Here is a 16540-nt window from a genome sequence, read left to right on the forward strand (position 1 = left end):
CACACACACACACACATGCAACCCACTAAGTAATTAGTGTAACTTACATGTACATTGTGTTTAGGACTGACACTTAGGGTTAGACAACCTATCCAGGGCTCATGCCTGAAGATAGTCCTTTATCTAGGAGTGGGTGGGCCGTGTGGACTTCCCCCATCCCCACTGGCATGTGCTCTAGTGTGGTCTTACTACACAACCATATTATTAATATTTCAAGTGTAACATCCCCATCATGTTATATGAAACAATCTTACATCAGGCATCCTGGTCATCTAGAACTTACAAGCCCCCTTTTTTTTTTTAAAGATGTATTTTTTTATTTTATGTGTATGTTTTGACTACATGTACACCTGTGCACCATGTGCATGCAGTTCCCTCACAGGCCAGAAGAGGGCTCTAAACTCCTGGAACTGGAATTAAGAGGCAGCTGTGGGCTGCCATGTGGGTGCTGGGAACAGAACCCAGCTTTTCTGCAAGAATAGCAAGTACGCTTGTCCCCAGCCCCTTGCTGTTACAGTCTTTACGCCCTCTCTCCTGTGATGTTCCCTGAACCTTAGGTTTAAGGGTTGTGTTACAGAGGTACCGACTGGAGCTAGGTACTTCTGCAGCTTTAACTAAGACAGACAGTGACAGAGAGACAGATAGGCAGCCTGCTGGCTGAACCATCTCAGGCAATAAAAGCGCTTCCGCACAAGCCTGATGACCTGAGTTCACTGCCCGGAACAATGGTGGAAGGACAGAACTGACTCCGCGTTGTCCTCTGACCCCACATATGTGCTGCCGCATATGCGTGCCTCCTGGCAAGAAATAGATGCACTTTTTAATTGTAAAGCCAGATATGGTGAAACACATTCGTAATTTCCAAACTCATATAGTGAGATGAGAAGTTACAGAATCACCTGGGAGCTCGCAGGCAGCTGGCCTGGAAGACACAGCGGCAGAAACAGGAGCCTCTGCCTGAGCAAGGTAGAAGGGAAGGCCAACTCCTTAACCGTGTCCTCACTTCAGTCAGGGAACTGACTGGGCTCACTTGGTCATCCACCCTCTCCCTCCTCCCCTCCCTCCCACTATCTCAGTTCCCCCCTCTATTTCCCTCCTCTTCTCCCTCTTCCTTTTTCTCCACACAAAATAAATAAATAAATAAATAAATAAATAAATAAATAAATACTTTAAAAGAAAAAGAAAAAAAACAACAACAAGGCAGATGGAGCCTGAGAAGGACTGACTGAGCGTTCTCCGGCGGCTGCGTGCGCATGAGCGCATCAGGTTTCAATCTAGACGTTACCAGCCCCTATCTGTGATTTTGGGCAATCTGGTTGCTCTGAACCTTTTATTTCTACATCTGTAAGTGGAGCAGCGTGAACATCTGTGTTGTCTGTATTGCTTCCCCGGAAGGGCACGTCTCCATTCTGGGAAGCGTTCCTTCCGGTGGCATTTTCTGTGGAGGCTGCCAAATATAAACAGGACAGGGAGAGGGGGTCCGAGTAGCCCTCTTTTAGACAGAAGTTACAGACCACCTGTCAGCTAAGATGGCAGCTTCACGTCTGCCGCTGGCAACCCACTGCTACCGGCAGAACTCTTATTCTAGGCCCGCACTCCCCAGCGAGAAGGAAAGCAACCTTTTAACAAGTGCTGGTAGGGAGAAAGAGAATCCAGGTTCTAGTTTTCCAAGTCAGTTCTGCCCACAGCGCCTGGCAGCGTGGCTGCACTGACCAGGGTGCCCACTCCCCTTCACACCTACCCCTCCTGCCTCGCCTCCCTCCCTCCCTCGCCCCCTCCCTCCCTCCCTCCCCACGGTCTCCCTCCTCTCTGGGGCCTCAGGACTCCTGGGAGCTCTAACAGAAGAGTGCGATTCCTGGTAATAAAGGATACACCGACTGTAAAACACTGAGAAGGAAGCCTAGACACAGCAATTTCCAAGAAATAACACATTATCCTTTACAAGTTCCTCTGAATCAAGATCAGCAGTTTTGTAAACATCGCTCATATCTTCTGACCAATGAGCAGTTTGGTCTGAGACTAGCAAGACCCTAGCCAAGCCATCTGCACCCTGGGTTATTACACTGTGGATGCGCTTGCTCTAACTCGCTCTGCAATCATGCTTGGCCCCGTTTCACTTCAACACCACTCTCAGTTTCCACTAAGGAACTCAACTACTTCCTCATCTTCAGGTCCTTTGTCACCCATTCTTGTTATATGGGGTGTGTGTGTGTGTGTGTGTGTGTGTGTGTGTGTATGTGTGTGTAAGCAAATATTCCCACTGAAGTCAATTGGCTGATACAAATGTCACCATGGTAGCTTTTGTTGTTGTTGTTTTGTGTTTTTTTTTTCAAGACAGGGTTTCTCTGTGTAGCCTTGGCTGTCCTAGACTCACTTATAGACCAGGCTGGCCTCGAACGCACCCTGCCTCTGCCTCCCGAGTGCTGGGATTAAAGTCATGCGCCACCATGCCCAGCTACCATGTTGACTTTTTTTTTTTTAGTTTTTTGAGGCAGGGTTCCTCTGTGTAGCCTTGCCTGTCCTGGACTCACTTTGTAGACCAGACTGGCCTTGAACTCACAGTGATCCATCTGCCTCTGCCTCCCAAGTGCTGGGATTAAAGGTGTGCACCACCACTACCCAGCCATGCTGACTTTTTAAAGGTCATTAGAGCAACTTGTGCTAATTTTCAGAAATGAATACAGAGGCTGGGTTGATGGCTCAGTCAGCAAAGTGCCTGCCTTGAAACATGAGGGCCTGAGTCTGGATCCCCAGCACCCACATGAAAAGCTGGGCACAGTGGCATATGCCTGTGATCCTAAGCTGTAGGGGTGCTTGGGGGCAGGGGGCAAAGACAGGAGGATCCCTAAGGCTTGTGGGACAGCTGGTCTAACCAAACTGATGAGCTCCAGGCTCAAGGGAGAGACTCTGTCTCAAAAACTACAGAGGGGAGGGACAGGGGAAGACACAGGACGTTAATCTTTTACCTCCACACACATATGAACACATACAGACCACACACACACACACACACACACATGAGCATGCACAAACACAAACATGCATGTGTGCATGCACATACATGGGTAGGTACACCTGCACACACTGGTGGGAGGAAGCACATGGTAGGCATATGATGATGACTGTCTTATCTTAATTACAGGACGCTGTAAATACAGTTTCTATGACACAGGGGACTTTCTGATGTAACTAAGGACCTGGAGATGGGGACCTCAGACTGGATTATCCAAGCGCCCCCAACATAAGCCAAGGGGTCTTTAATAGTAGATGGAGGCAAAAGACTGTCATAGTCAAGGAAAGCAATTGACAACAGAAACAAGGTCACAGAAACACTACACTGCAGACTCTGCGGCTGAAGGAAAGACATCAGGAGCCAGAGAAAGCAGACAGTCAACAAAACAGACTCTCTCCTGAGACTCTAAAGCCAAAGGCCCCTCCTGACACCTTAATCCTATTAAGACAAGTTATAACTATGAACTACTGTGATGATTTGAATAGAAACAGCCCTGACAGACTGTTTAAATGCTTGGCTCATGGGGAGTGGCACTGTTAGGAGGTGTGGCCTGGCTGGAGTAGGTGTGGTCTTGTTGGAGGAAGTGTGTCACTGTGGGGGCGGGAGCTTGGGGTCCTATACACGCTCAAGCTCTGCCCAGTGTGCAATTCCACTCTGAGCTCCCCCAGCACCGTGTCTGCCTGCACACTGCTTCCTGAACCTCTGAAACTGTAAGCCAGCCCCAATTAGATGTTCTTGTTTATAAGAGTTGCCTTCGTCATGGTGTCTCTTAACAGCAACAAAACCCTAAGACAACTACAGAACTAAAACAATAAGCCTGTGTTGTTTTAAGTCACCGAATGTCTGATGGTAAATGATTATGGTTAACAAATTTCAATTAATTTGCTTCTTTCTGGCCACATCTCAAAGTTCTGAAACAGCACAGTCGGCGCTGGCTTTCATACGTTGAGCAAGCTCTTCCTCTCCGCTTGTAGAGCAGTGATAACATGCTAACCTCCCCACAGCTGGGGAGGCACTGTGTCGGGTCTCACAGGGCAGCAAGCCAGCACTAGGCTGACAGTGAACTGCTCATGACGTCCTCTCAAGGAGGGCTCTCACACAGCCAGTGCTTTTACAGTTCTTGAGAGGATGCCTCCCCCACCACAGCACTGCCAGACAACGTCGGCTGGTGTACCCACCACGTCTTGGGCTCTTCTAGAAAGAAGTCTGATTAATCTAATAGCAAACATACTACAGACACATGACTGCCACACGTGCTGCTAAACTAACAGTCCAGACTTAAGGTCCAACATCTTCACAATTCTCAAGGTTGTTTCTTCTTAAAGTTATTCCCAAAAATTAACAGCCAGGGCCATTTTTTTTAATGAAAGAGAGAAAAATATATCGTATAAACAGAAATGACAGCGTTATAACAGTGGCTCTAGAACGTGGCCTACACTGGACTAGGTTCTGACTGCAGCTAATGCTCACCTTCCCCCTCCAGGTCCCAGGAGTCTGCGATGCGCCAACGTTCTTTTCCTTCTGAGAGAGTCCTTACAGGATGCTTGGGGACACCTCGCTTAAGAAATCTTTTCCTAAACACTGTCTTGACACGTCCCTTCTTTTGATTTACTAGTCAACTTATCACAGTTAAAAGTAAGTTTTTTAAATGAGTTGCCATGAGCTCCTGGTAAGGAGACGATGGTAAATTACTTTTGCTTCTGCCTGTCTTGTTATTGGGGGGGAGAGAGGGGTCAGGGCTCGAGATGAGGTTTCTCTGTGTAGCCCTGGCTGTCCTAAAATTCATTCTGTAGACCAGGCTGGCCTCAAACGCGCAGTGATCTGCCTGCCTCTGCCTCCTGAGTGCCCAGCTGCTTCTGCCCATCCTAATCCAAGTATTTCTTCCTCTGCTTCTTTGTTCTGTTGTCTTGTGAGGGAAAAAGACCACAATCTAGTTCATTTGTATTTGTCTTCTATTAGCTAGTGCGTGATGCCGTTTCTCAGCAGCCCACCAAAGCTACAGGCTAACTACCACTCCAGATTCTGAGCCTGGGACTTCAGCCTCACGGGTGCTCCCTACTTCCTGCTCCCGCACACAAGTCTGTTTCCACTCAGTCCTCCTGGAGCGGCTTGCGCCATCGGCCATGGTGAGCTGCATGACTGTAATCCCAGGCTGCAGAGGCAAAGGCGCTGCTATGAGGTCAAGGCCAGCCAGTATGCATGACAACAGTTTCCACCGTCCCACCAGGCTTCCTCTTCCCACCCCTTTTCCGCTATGCGTATCTAAGTTCCTTCCTTCCCTCCTTGTGTGCGCTGTCCACCTGTGGCTTGGGCCCCACCTTCCTTCCTCAACCACGCATGGGCCTGCCCCTCCCCCCACCCCCTCCCCCTCCCACTCTTTTGCTCTCTTGAACTCTCTTCCTCTCTCCTCCACTCTCAAGCCCAGACTGGCTTCAAGCTCATTAGGAGCCCAGGCTGGCCTTGAACTCACTATGCACCCAGCCGAGGCTCTCAAACTCGAGGGCTACAGGCAGGCTCGGTGACAACCTGCTAAGGCGTGTTTTCCTCAGCACTGTCTTGCTACTTCCCTTCTTCCGATTCACCGGTTAACTTACCATGTGATTGTCTTTTCTCCCCAACCATGCAAGAAAAAGGGAGCCATACTTCTAAATCTCTGGGCTTAATGGCTTGCGCACTACAGACAAGCAATATTTGGGAAGGAGGAATAATGCCTGGGTTGTAAATTAAGCACACCGATGCTGTTACCTACGTTTCAAGGCTATCGTTTGACTTAGAGTACACAGAGATCTGTGCCACAGTGAGCCAAATTACAACTGAGTTTTACTTCCACGGACTCGGGCCCACCCCTGCCCGACTGCTACACTTTGAGGTACCTAGAGTTCTGTTTTTAAGGTTCAGAGCCTTGAGCCCTCACAGCCGCAGAAAGTAACTAGGGCACCACCGTACTCCTAAGAGCGCCCCTCCTGGATCATGGAGACTTCTTTTTTTCTAATCAAAGAATGTTCTTAACAATCTTTCAGCTTCTGTATAACATGACACGAACGCCAGGATTTCCAGCGGCTTAATGGTTTTTCACATGTACTCAGCCTGTTCATGATAATAGCAGGAACGTATCATTATCTCTTTAATTTAAAGGAACCCAATTATCTACAGAAAAGAGGGAAAAAAGAAAAAAGAAAAGGTATGATTCACGCAGCCAGGGTATGCCATTCATGTTTCACGTGAGAGCGGAACAGGAAGTGGATAACCTGCTGCCCTTCTTCAATCTCTGCTCATGCATGCGCCATGTAAAGGCAACTGACTTCATCTGTGCTGACAGCAGTAAGCACCACTGTGCTCCAACGTGGAGCAGATGCCAGCAGCACTGGGATTCTTAGGAGCGCATGTCAGTCTCCCCGGAACGTCTCAAAGGTGCTCAGTTTGGGAAGCCTCCAACCATGTGACTTTGGCGACGCCACCAACTGTGTGCCCAGGAGCCCAGGCACAGAAAGTGTGCACAGGACATCTGTCTCCAATCTGGTCTGAATCGAGGTCCTTCCCAGAACTTGTAAATACCGAAGGCAAGCGTTTTCCCTCAACTCTAGGGTATACCAGCTTGGGGGGGCTGTCGGGAGCCCATTTTTCACACAGAGTTACAGAACAGAATGAGAGGCAATCAGAGAAGCAGAGATGGGGACCCAGATGTTGGGGGTCTTTCGTGGGAGAGGGAGCAGTACCCAGTCGGCTGATATAATGACACCCAATCATCTCCCACATTTTTAAACCAGTAAGTCTCTTTTGGTTTAAGTGGATTTGAATTGATTTTCTGACACTTGTAACAGAAAGAGGCCTAACTTTCAAAAATATAATCATTGCCGACATTAAGGCCAAGAAGCCATGAACAGTGAGAAGTCCAAGACGCAAACACATAACGCACCTACAATGCCATATACAGCGAAGGTAGCCCAAATGAAAACTCAGGGCCCTGGCTAACGGAGAGCAAACTGACCTCCTGAGTATACACAAAGGTTACTGGGAACTGTGGGTCAAGAAAAGATGTCACCCAACGTCTATGAAACCTAATAAACAAATCAATCAAAAGTTAAACAGAGCTCATTAAGTCCAAAAGGCCACACGGGTCACATGGCAGTGCTGGTGTACAGCTTTAATCTCAGCATTTAGGAGACAGAGGCAGGCGGACCTCTGAGTTCAAGGACAGCCTGGTGTACAAGACACCCAAGTCTACACAAAGAAAACATCGGGGGGGGGGGGGGGGGGGCGGCGCAGGGAGACAAGACCACACTGAATTGTTAAAACAGCTCAGTCAATACAATGTCCGCCATGCTAGCATGAGGACCTGAGTTTAGTGATTTGATGACATCTGTCATTAAGTTTCCAGAACTCACAGAAAAAGCCAGGTCAACTGTGGCCCACAACTGTAATCCCGGCACAACACTGAAGAGGTGGAGACACACAGATCCCTGGGGCCCAGTGACCTGTCAGCACAGCCTACACATCAGGCTCCAGGGCAGTCAGAGACCCTGTCTCAAAAGCAAGGCCAGAAGCCGTCAAGATGGCTCAGGAGGCAAAGCTCTTCCATGCAAGGGTGACAACCTGAATCTGAGTCCCACATAATGGCGGAAGGTTGTGCTCTGACCTCCACATGCGCGCCTTGGGTGGCGCACATGCAAAGTCTGGGGAGATGGCTCAGTCAGTGAAGGGCCAGAGGGGCACAAATATGTGGACCTCAGATTGATAACCCAGGCCCTGCATTAAAAACACTGAGCAAGGTGGCGAGAGCCTGTAATCCCAGCATGGAGAGATGGGGACAAGAGGGTCCCCTAAGGCTTACCAGCTCATACATCTAACTGAATCAGCAAGCTACTCAGAGAGCAAGAAGTCTTGTATCAAAAATAAAATTGAGGGTCAGGAGGGATGGCTTTTGCGGCTAAGAAAATATACTGCGTTTACATAAGACCAGAGTTTGGTTCCCAGCACCAATAGGAGGTAGCTCACAACAGCTTGTAACTCCAGCTCCAGACTCTGGAGACACCTGCATTCACACACACACACACACACACACACACACACACACACATGCACGCACGCACGCACACGCACATGCACGCACCGCACACACCTCCGGCTCTACATGCATGTGCACACACATGAACACTTACACACCGTCACAAAAAAGGTAGACACGGAAGTGCACACCACGCACACACACAAAGGGTTTACTTCTCCTGTCACAGTGGCTAAAATGTCTGTGGAATAGTAGGCCAACGTTAAAGAGTCACCAAAACTACTGCAAATTCGGAAAAGCAGAAAGTACTCACCGGCTGCCAACAGTCCAATTACAAAGGAAAAATATAAAGGAAAAAAAAAATCATCTCATTCCGCTGGAGGGTCTGTAAGGAAATTTCTCACAGGGCTCAGTCACTTCAACCATACAAAGCGCAACAGTTCAAACAGAACCGCTCCATTTATCTTTATTGCGCAGTCTACAAAGCGGGTCAGCTCTGGCTAGAGGATTCAATACTTTTCTGCTTAAATGTCAACATGAGCAAACCCATGACTTAAACACATGTGAGTTCCCCATCCTCGGTCTACATTGGAAGCACTTCAAACACAGAAGTGTACCACAAACCCACACACAACCACGTGTAATTTTCTCCCAAACACAGACACCTGGAATAGGGTTAGCAGCACTAGCCAACATCTGTGCTTATGTTACTTGGGTTTGGGTTTGGATTTGGGGGTGGGCGGGTTTGGGGGGTGCAGTAGAGAGGCCGGTGCTGAAGACTGGACCTTGCAGTCACTAAGCATCCCGGGTAAACAGAGCCCCGCCTACTTAGAGAAGGCTCTTGTGGCCACTCCGGAAAACCCTAAGACTTAAGTGCAGCCTCTAAGCCTTTCTTTGAAACACGCCCATTTAGGACCCCCAAACTCTGGATTGCTGCGTCCCTCTGTCCGCGAGTGTCACGCCGGGACAACCAGCCAAGGCACGGGGTGCCCCCAACTCCCACCCTGCGGCCCTCGGCCACTTGGCAGGAGGCGAGGAGGACCCGAACCCACAGGCTGCACATTTGAGTCCTACGGGGTGAGCGCTCCGACCCCGAGCGGCGTGGGAGGCAGGGCACCCACCTGCCGGCAGCAGCCCCGGGCCGTGGGCGCGCCTGTCCCACAGCCTCGCAGGCATGCGGACCCGGGTGGAAACTGCTGACCCAGACTCCTGCGCCAGCCTGAGGTGACCGCAGGGTCCCCCGAGAGCGACTGGGGCGCAGCGCGGTCAGCGCACTCCCGAGGCTCCAGCCCCGCACCCGCCGCTCCGCCCCGCCCGTTCGGGACACGCGTTACCTGAGCCTGCGTCCACTTTGACGGGACCCCCGGCCCACGTGACCCGGCGGAGACCAGCACACGCACGCGCAGTCGCTGCAGCTCCAGGGCGCGCTTCCGCTCTCTTCCGGGGAGAGGCTCGGCTATGGGCGGTGCGAGCCTGTGCGCCACGCCCTCCTTAAAGGGAGACGCCGTCCGGACTGCTGGTACCTGCACCGTCGCTGGGGGCCTCGGAGCAGGAGCACAGTCTAGTAAATAGAAATCCTTGGATGGGAGAGGAACGTCCCTTTAGCCCTGATCTGTGAGTTCACCGACCCCAAAGTCACGCATGGCCATCCTGGAGCGCAGGTTCCTGAGGCTGAAGGATCTTAGTGAGTTCAAACTAGCCTGGGATAGAGTGAAGCCTGACTCAGGGTCAATAGATGGGGGAGTGGGGTAATATCCACTAATTGATTTTCTTTTAAAAGGCCCACAGAATTGTCAGGTTTCGTGGGTACTTGTTGGGGGAAGGGGAAGTGTTAATTGGTTTTTGCAAAAAGCGTGGATACTGAAAACTGTTCTCCAAATTACCGTTTTTTGTTGTTTTTTCGAGACAGGGTTTCTCTCTGTAATAGCCCTTGGCTGCCCTGGAACTCTCTTTGTAGAGCAGTCTTGGCCTCTAATTTGCAGAGATCCGCCTGCCTCCGCCTCCCCGAGTGCTGGGATTACAGGCGTGGGCCACTGCGCCCGGCCAAACTATCTTTTTGAAAGTTAATCTTAACATCCAAAATACAGCGTGGGCTACATTATTAAAAAAAAAAAAAAAAAGGCATCTTTACAGAGTTTGCTTTTGTTGTTGAGTTTTGTTTTTAATTTGCCACTGGAAAAAGCTGAAACGTTCAGAACCATTTGGCCTTTACAGTTCCCACTGTAGCTATCATTAACCCAAGGAGACGGATATTATACTCGCTGGACCTGCCTGTGGTGGAGAAATTAGGAGGAAGAGTGCCAGAAGATAACTCCAGAGGAATTACAGAAAACACTCAGTATGGCTACCTTGGTTGACTACCAACTAGGCCCAGTCTCCCTCAAGGCCTGGAACAGATCCCTAAGTGAGAAAAAGCCCTGCCCTGTAGTACTTTGAGGCCAAGAACTTGGTATACAAACACAATCTCAGTTAAGGCAGGCTGATTACACTGATTGAAAAAAAATTATAGGGCTGTCATTTTTAGGGTCACAAATGAAAAAAAATAAATCAACAACTTACCTTAAAAATAGGACTAATGAGCCGGGGCGCTGTGGTGCACGCCTGTAATGCCAGCCCTCAGGGAGGCAGAGGCAGGTAGATTTCTTTGAGTTCCAGGGCAGCCGGGTCTACAAAGTGAGTCTAGGATAGCCAGGGCTACACAGAGAAACTATGTCTCAAAAACAAAAAGAAAGTAAGGTCTGGGCAGAGGGCAGCCCAGCAGATACATGGAAAGTGGGGTTATAGGAGATAAAAGATGGGGATGTTGTTAACTGACATTTGCAAAGTATTTTCTGGTAGTCATGCACTTATTCTGGATAACTCTGGAAGGCAAACCAAAGGCTTGCGGGTTGATGTTGTAGAAGAGCAGCTTTAACTGGAGCTACCTCTGAAGTCCCTTTACCGTGACAGCCTTTCATAAACCCTCGCTCACTCACAGAGTAGCACAGTTGGAACAGTGTCACAAGCTTGCTGTCCAGTGCTGCTTAACTAAAAATAAAAATAGTGTCTGCTTATTATAGAGAGCTTGGGAAATTTGGGGAATATTTTCAAATAGAAACTACACATATCCCTCTTTTTGGCTGACTTTCATTAAGTCTTTTTCTTTGAATAATTGCATTTTATCATTTTTGTTTGGATTTGGAGGAGAGTGGGTAAAAATTTTATTTTTTACTTTTTTATTTTGGCTTTTGACAATTTCATACACGTATAAAATACGTTCTAACCACTCCGTCCGCCCACCTCTGCCAACATTCCCACCCTCCCTTTCCCAGATTCATGACCTCCTAGAGGTTTCTTCAATTTCATTTCATCCAGCTGAGCAGTGGTGGCGCACAGATTTCATCCCAGCACTCAGGAGGCAGAGGCAGTCAGATGTCTGTGAGTTCGAGGCCAGCCTGGTCTACAGAGTGAGTTCCAGGACAGCCAGGGCTAACACAGAGGAACCCTGTCTTAGAACAAAACAAAAAAGCGTTTGTGATTCATAAGAGGTGGTCAGAATACCAACTTTACCAGATATTTCAAAGTTAATGGACCTTAGGGGTTCAAGGCTTCAGAGGTGAAATAATTGCAGAGGTGGCAGAGACAGCCTGAGAAGTGATGTTTGAAGAAGCTGCTGAGTCGCCCTCATAATAGAACCTCATAGAGTGAGAACGGGTAGGACCTGCTTTCCTAAGACAGACTCTGCGTCTGGGGAAGATTCTGTGATCATGGGTGCAACAAGAAAGAATTTGGAATACAAATGTTAGAAAAAAAATAAAAAATAAAAAAGCCAGGTGTGGTGGGGCACACCTTTAATCCCAGCACTCGGGAGGCAGAGGCAGGTGGATCTCTGTGAGTTCAAGGCCAGCCTGGTCTACAAAGGGAGTCTTGGACAGCCAAGGCTACATAGAAAAACCCGGTCTCGGGGGAAAAACAAAAACAAATGTAGATGAAAAGCAGAGATTGAAAAACTGAGTTCCAACTTTGAAGGCATTTCTACTGTGAGCAAAGCATCATGGGAATAACAGTCCACGCTCAGGGAAGTCTCACTGACTTCAGGAGACCCGCCTCAGCCACCCCGGTCTTCAGCAGCTACTGAAGATGAATTGGCATCATCGACATGGAGGCTGATGATGACCTCGGTCGCAAAAATAATACCACTTTCTGTGATGTTTCACTTTATTGTTAGTTCTTCTTAGCAGTAAAACATGTTCTAGCTGAGGTATGTATGTTGTCTTTCCATGTGATTGACTACTGACTATCCTACAGAATAACGTAATATTACCTTAGCTTCTTTTTTGTGGGGGGGCAGGGGGTTGTTTCGAGACAGGGTCTCTCTATGTTAGCCTTGGCTATCCTGGACTTGCTTTATAGACCAGGCTGGCCTTGAATTTACAGCGATCCACCTGCCTCTGCCTCCTGAGTGCTGGGATTAAAGGCGTGCACCACTACGCCCGGTACCTGAGATATTCTTGCCCCCAAAGTAGCCATATGGCTCACTCACCTGCCCCAGGCTTTGTCAGTGTCTTTGCAAGTGTCTGGGAAGTAAATACAAGAGAGGTGGGGCACAATTACCCTCTTCCACCCCCAGTCTCTGGGACGCGGATTGTTCTGTGTGGTGGCAGTCTCAACTGGTGGCCTCATTCTCCGAGGAACAAGAAAAGGAGAAGAAAGCCCACTAGCTGTGACTTGCATTGGACTGTACCTGAGATGTACAGATGTACTCGTTCTGCTTAGGCTGTTGGCCGACACCAACCCCCTGGCCTGCTTCACTGCAGAGGAGGCCAGGCCACAGGACAGGGGAGCAGAGACTGGACTGTGCCATCAACGGTGGCAGCGCTGGGCATCTGGGACAATAACTGGTGTGTGGTAGGAATTCCAGAAATTTTTATGAAGCCAATAAACAAATTCTGCAGTGGTAAGCTTGTATTTGTAGGAGGAAGGGGGGAGTATCCGTGACCTAAGGCTCTGTGTCCTGAGGTGGGATTTAAATAATGAAGACTCAGCCATGGAACAGCCCCACCAGCTCATTGAGCACTTAATGGGTACGAGACGTCGCACTTGATGATGGCAACCCGCGTGAATGAGAAGTGGACCCTCCCTGAGAGCTAGCCAGGGGTCCATTACAGAAATAAACTATGGGAGCTCAAAAGGCCAAATTCCCCCGCGTTTCGTTCAGGAAGAATGAGATTGTATATCTAAACATTGCTAGCATGAGGAGGCGTCAGGCATTCAGTCAGGAATGGCTTCCCACGGCCATAGAAGGGAGGCCTGGGTTCTACCGCTGTGTTGTCCGCATCAGGCTGCCTTTGGCCTGTTCATTGTCTCGCTGACGCTGGCGTATGTATCCCTCAGCCCTCTTCCACTCAGCGGAGAGTAGGCTGCAGCCCCTGGCCACTTAGTTGGAACTAAGGTTGCTCAAACATTTCAAGACCTTCCCCTTCTAATACTTTCAGAAACCTGCTGGAGTTTCTGACCTCCCCACCCGTCCCAAGCCCCGCCTATAACCCTACAAGGAAAAAGGCAGACTTCTTTGAACTCAGCCTGCTGTCTTGGGATCGCCACCAGAACTTGGTGCCAGAAAGAGGCTGGAAAAAGGAGCTCAGGGCATGGCTTTGGACTGAGGGACCAAGGGCAGGGCTGGTAGAAGATTGGGACATAGGCAAAGAAAATGCCAGGGGGAGAGTGGACATCAAAGAGAAACTTGACCTGCCTTACCATTCTGCGCCATGACAGCTTTGCTTGCATATAAGGACAGGTTACAGTTCAACACAAAAATATGAAAAGTTACAGTCAGCTGAGAAGGAAAAACGCTCGAAAGGATAGCAACATCCCATCATGCTGGGCCCCCACGGCTCAAACTTGCCATCCTTCCACGTAACTCCTTAGTTAAACCCATCCCATAGCTCAAGGTGTCCAGTCCAACCATCATGTCTGCTCTCAAATTAGCTACGATCAATTCACGTGTGCCCAGTCAAAGCCTTACAGTGAGCATTCGCAGCATCCCACAGTTGCTTAAGATAGGAATCCAGGCACAATTTAACTGGGTCCCTCTGACTCAGGCTTTCTCATAAGTCAGCAATCAAAGTGTCAGCCCAGCTGCTCAAGTTGGGAAGGATCTGCCTCCGAGACACCCAGTTTCTAGCAAGATCCTGCTCGCCGCCATCCGTCGGACTGAGGGCCTCCAGTCCTCACTCTCCATAAGGCAGCTCGCCACATGGTAGCTTCACACGAGCAAGCAGAAAGAACCAGCAAGAGTATGAGCAAGGCAAGCCAGAACCTTCTGAGAGCTGGTCTTGGAAGTGGCTCCCCGTTGTTTTATACTACATTTGCTCATTCAAAACACCAACTCAGACTACACACGACTGATGTCCAGGAAGTAGAGTCTCTGGAGCCATTTTCTTTTTGTTTATTGATTGTGTGTATGTCTGTGTGAGTCTGTGTGGATGCAGGGGCACATGTGCTGTGAGTGCCAGGGAGTTGGTCTCCTGCCATCTCCTGGGGCTGGGGGTGGACGGTATAACTCAGGCTGTCAGTCTGTACAAATAAGCACCTCTACCCACTGAGCCATCTGGCCAGCCCTCCAAAAGCCACTTGAGACTCTGTCAGCAAAGAAGGGTCTGCCCCCTCCTTTCTAAGACTTCCTGAATTTATATGTGCCAAGCCTACTTGCTTAATACTGGTCCACAGTTAGCCTCAAGGGAGGCTAGAAAACGCGAGTATTCTGGATGTCAGTATGCCCATCTAAAATTGAAAGCTTGGGCCAAGGAGACGGCGTAGTCATTAACATGCTTGTCTTTCAAACACAAGGAGCTGAATTCAACCCCAGAACCCACTTTTTAAAATAGCTGCACAAATGGTGATGTGTGCTCACAATTCCAGGTTGAGGCTCCCTGGTGAGCCAGCCCGTCCTATTTGGTGAGTTCGAGGCTTGCAAGAGCCCCCTATCTCAAAAATAAGGTAGACATTGTTTCTGCAAAATATTCTCCAGGCTTGTCCTCTGCCTTTCAAACATACACACATGCATATGGAGCCACATAAGCATAAATAGGCACATATGTGCACACGTACAGCAAGAGAGCGAGGGAGCGTTAATCCTGAAGGAGAACCACATCATTCTGGAGAATAGAAATGTTCTGCACGCTTTGAGAGACCAGCCTTAAGGAAAAGAAAGATGGTTGGTGGAAGTCATAGAGACGGGGTTCAAATCTCCATCTGCCACGCTCTGTGTTGCGTAAACAACCCCATTGGTATGCTCAGAGTAAATGAACTGGCTTCTGTGACCCATCTGGAATGCAGGAGAACTATCTGACAAGGGGATGGAGAGGTGGCTCAGTGGGTAACGCACTTGCCTGAGTCTGGATCTCTGGCACCCATGTAACAACTGGGTGGGGGTGCAATCATTCAGGAGGTAGATTCAGGGCATCTTCAGGGCAAAGTGGCCAGCTAAACTCACTGAAATGACCCACCTCAGGTTCAATGAGAGTTCTTACCACCAATCTTGAGCTTCCACTTACACACACACACACACACACACACACACACACACACACACACCTGCAAAAGAAGGAAGACAGCATCTAAGATCATTTCAAACATAGCTTAATATTCCAGAGACTTTTAAGCACGGCTATGACAGCCAGTGAGCTTGCTGTGTCACTCCAGGTCAATCACATAACCTCTCTGAAAACTAACTTCCTGCTGGCTCGTTCTGCTTACCTCGTCAGGTTGCTCAAAGGGATGGCACATGTGAAGGGTTCAAGGATTTTTAGAACATTTCATAAACTAGGCAAGCCAGGCATGGTGGCGCATGCCTTTAATCCCAGTACTCGGGAGGCAGAGGCAGGTAGATCCCTGTGAGTTCAAGGCCAGCCTGGTCTACAAAGCAAGTCCAGGACAGCCAGGGCTACAGAGAGAAGCCCTGTCTCAAGAAAACATAACTAGGCAAAAACATTAACTAGACAAAAAACATAAACAAAAAACGTACACTAGGCAAACTGTAACACTAATGGCCACAAGGTGGCAGTGGGGAGCGACAGGTTTGGGTTATGGCCCATGGCCACAAGATGGTGCTGGCATTCAGTAACACCTGGCTCTTCTGGAAGACTTTAAAGGGCCCTAGAAAGGCACCTTACGATAGCTGGTGCTACACACCTCAGTGCACCAGTGAGGGTGGAGTGGAAAGTCAGGAGTTTACGCAGCGGTGCAGGCTGTGCCCTGGCCCCCTGAAGCCCAGGCTGATGGCTCTTACCCCATACAATGTGGAAGTACTCTCACACTGTCTCTAGTCGTACCCTGGAGCCCAACTAAGTCTACTGTCCTCTTCAAAGAGTTAGTACATTTTTAAAAGCCTGAGAAATGGCCACAAATAGCATCCATCTCTCAGACTGTATAGAATGACTGTTAAGCTTTGGAGTCAAGGAAGAGCTCGATTTATATCAGTGATCTAGGCTGCAAAGTTGCCTTAAGAATTTTACCTCACGGGATTGGTACAGAGATTAAAT

At 49.0% G+C, this 16540-nt stretch overlaps 1 protein-coding gene across 2 annotated transcripts in view; it reads right to left on the bottom strand.

The window, feature by feature from the left end:
- The window catches only part of VPS8 (VPS8 subunit of CORVET complex), a 215049-nt gene extending 205588 nt beyond the window's left edge, over window positions 1-9461 (bottom strand). The window contains exon 1 of one of the 2 annotated variants that reach the window (XM_084801736.1): window positions 9353-9461. The gene's annotated coding sequence lies outside the window, so the exon portion shown is untranslated. Of the gene's footprint in view, window positions 1-9139; window positions 9306-9352 lie in introns of those variants that run through there. The other variant, XM_084801735.1, reaches the window with a different exon arrangement.
- Between the last annotated feature and the right edge of the window lie 7079 nt (window positions 9462-16540).

This window comes from Acomys minous (genome assembly GCF_964271855.1).
Source record: "Acomys minous genome assembly, chromosome: 11".
NCBI classification, from domain to species: domain Eukaryota; kingdom Metazoa; phylum Chordata; class Mammalia; order Rodentia; family Muridae; genus Acomys; species Acomys minous.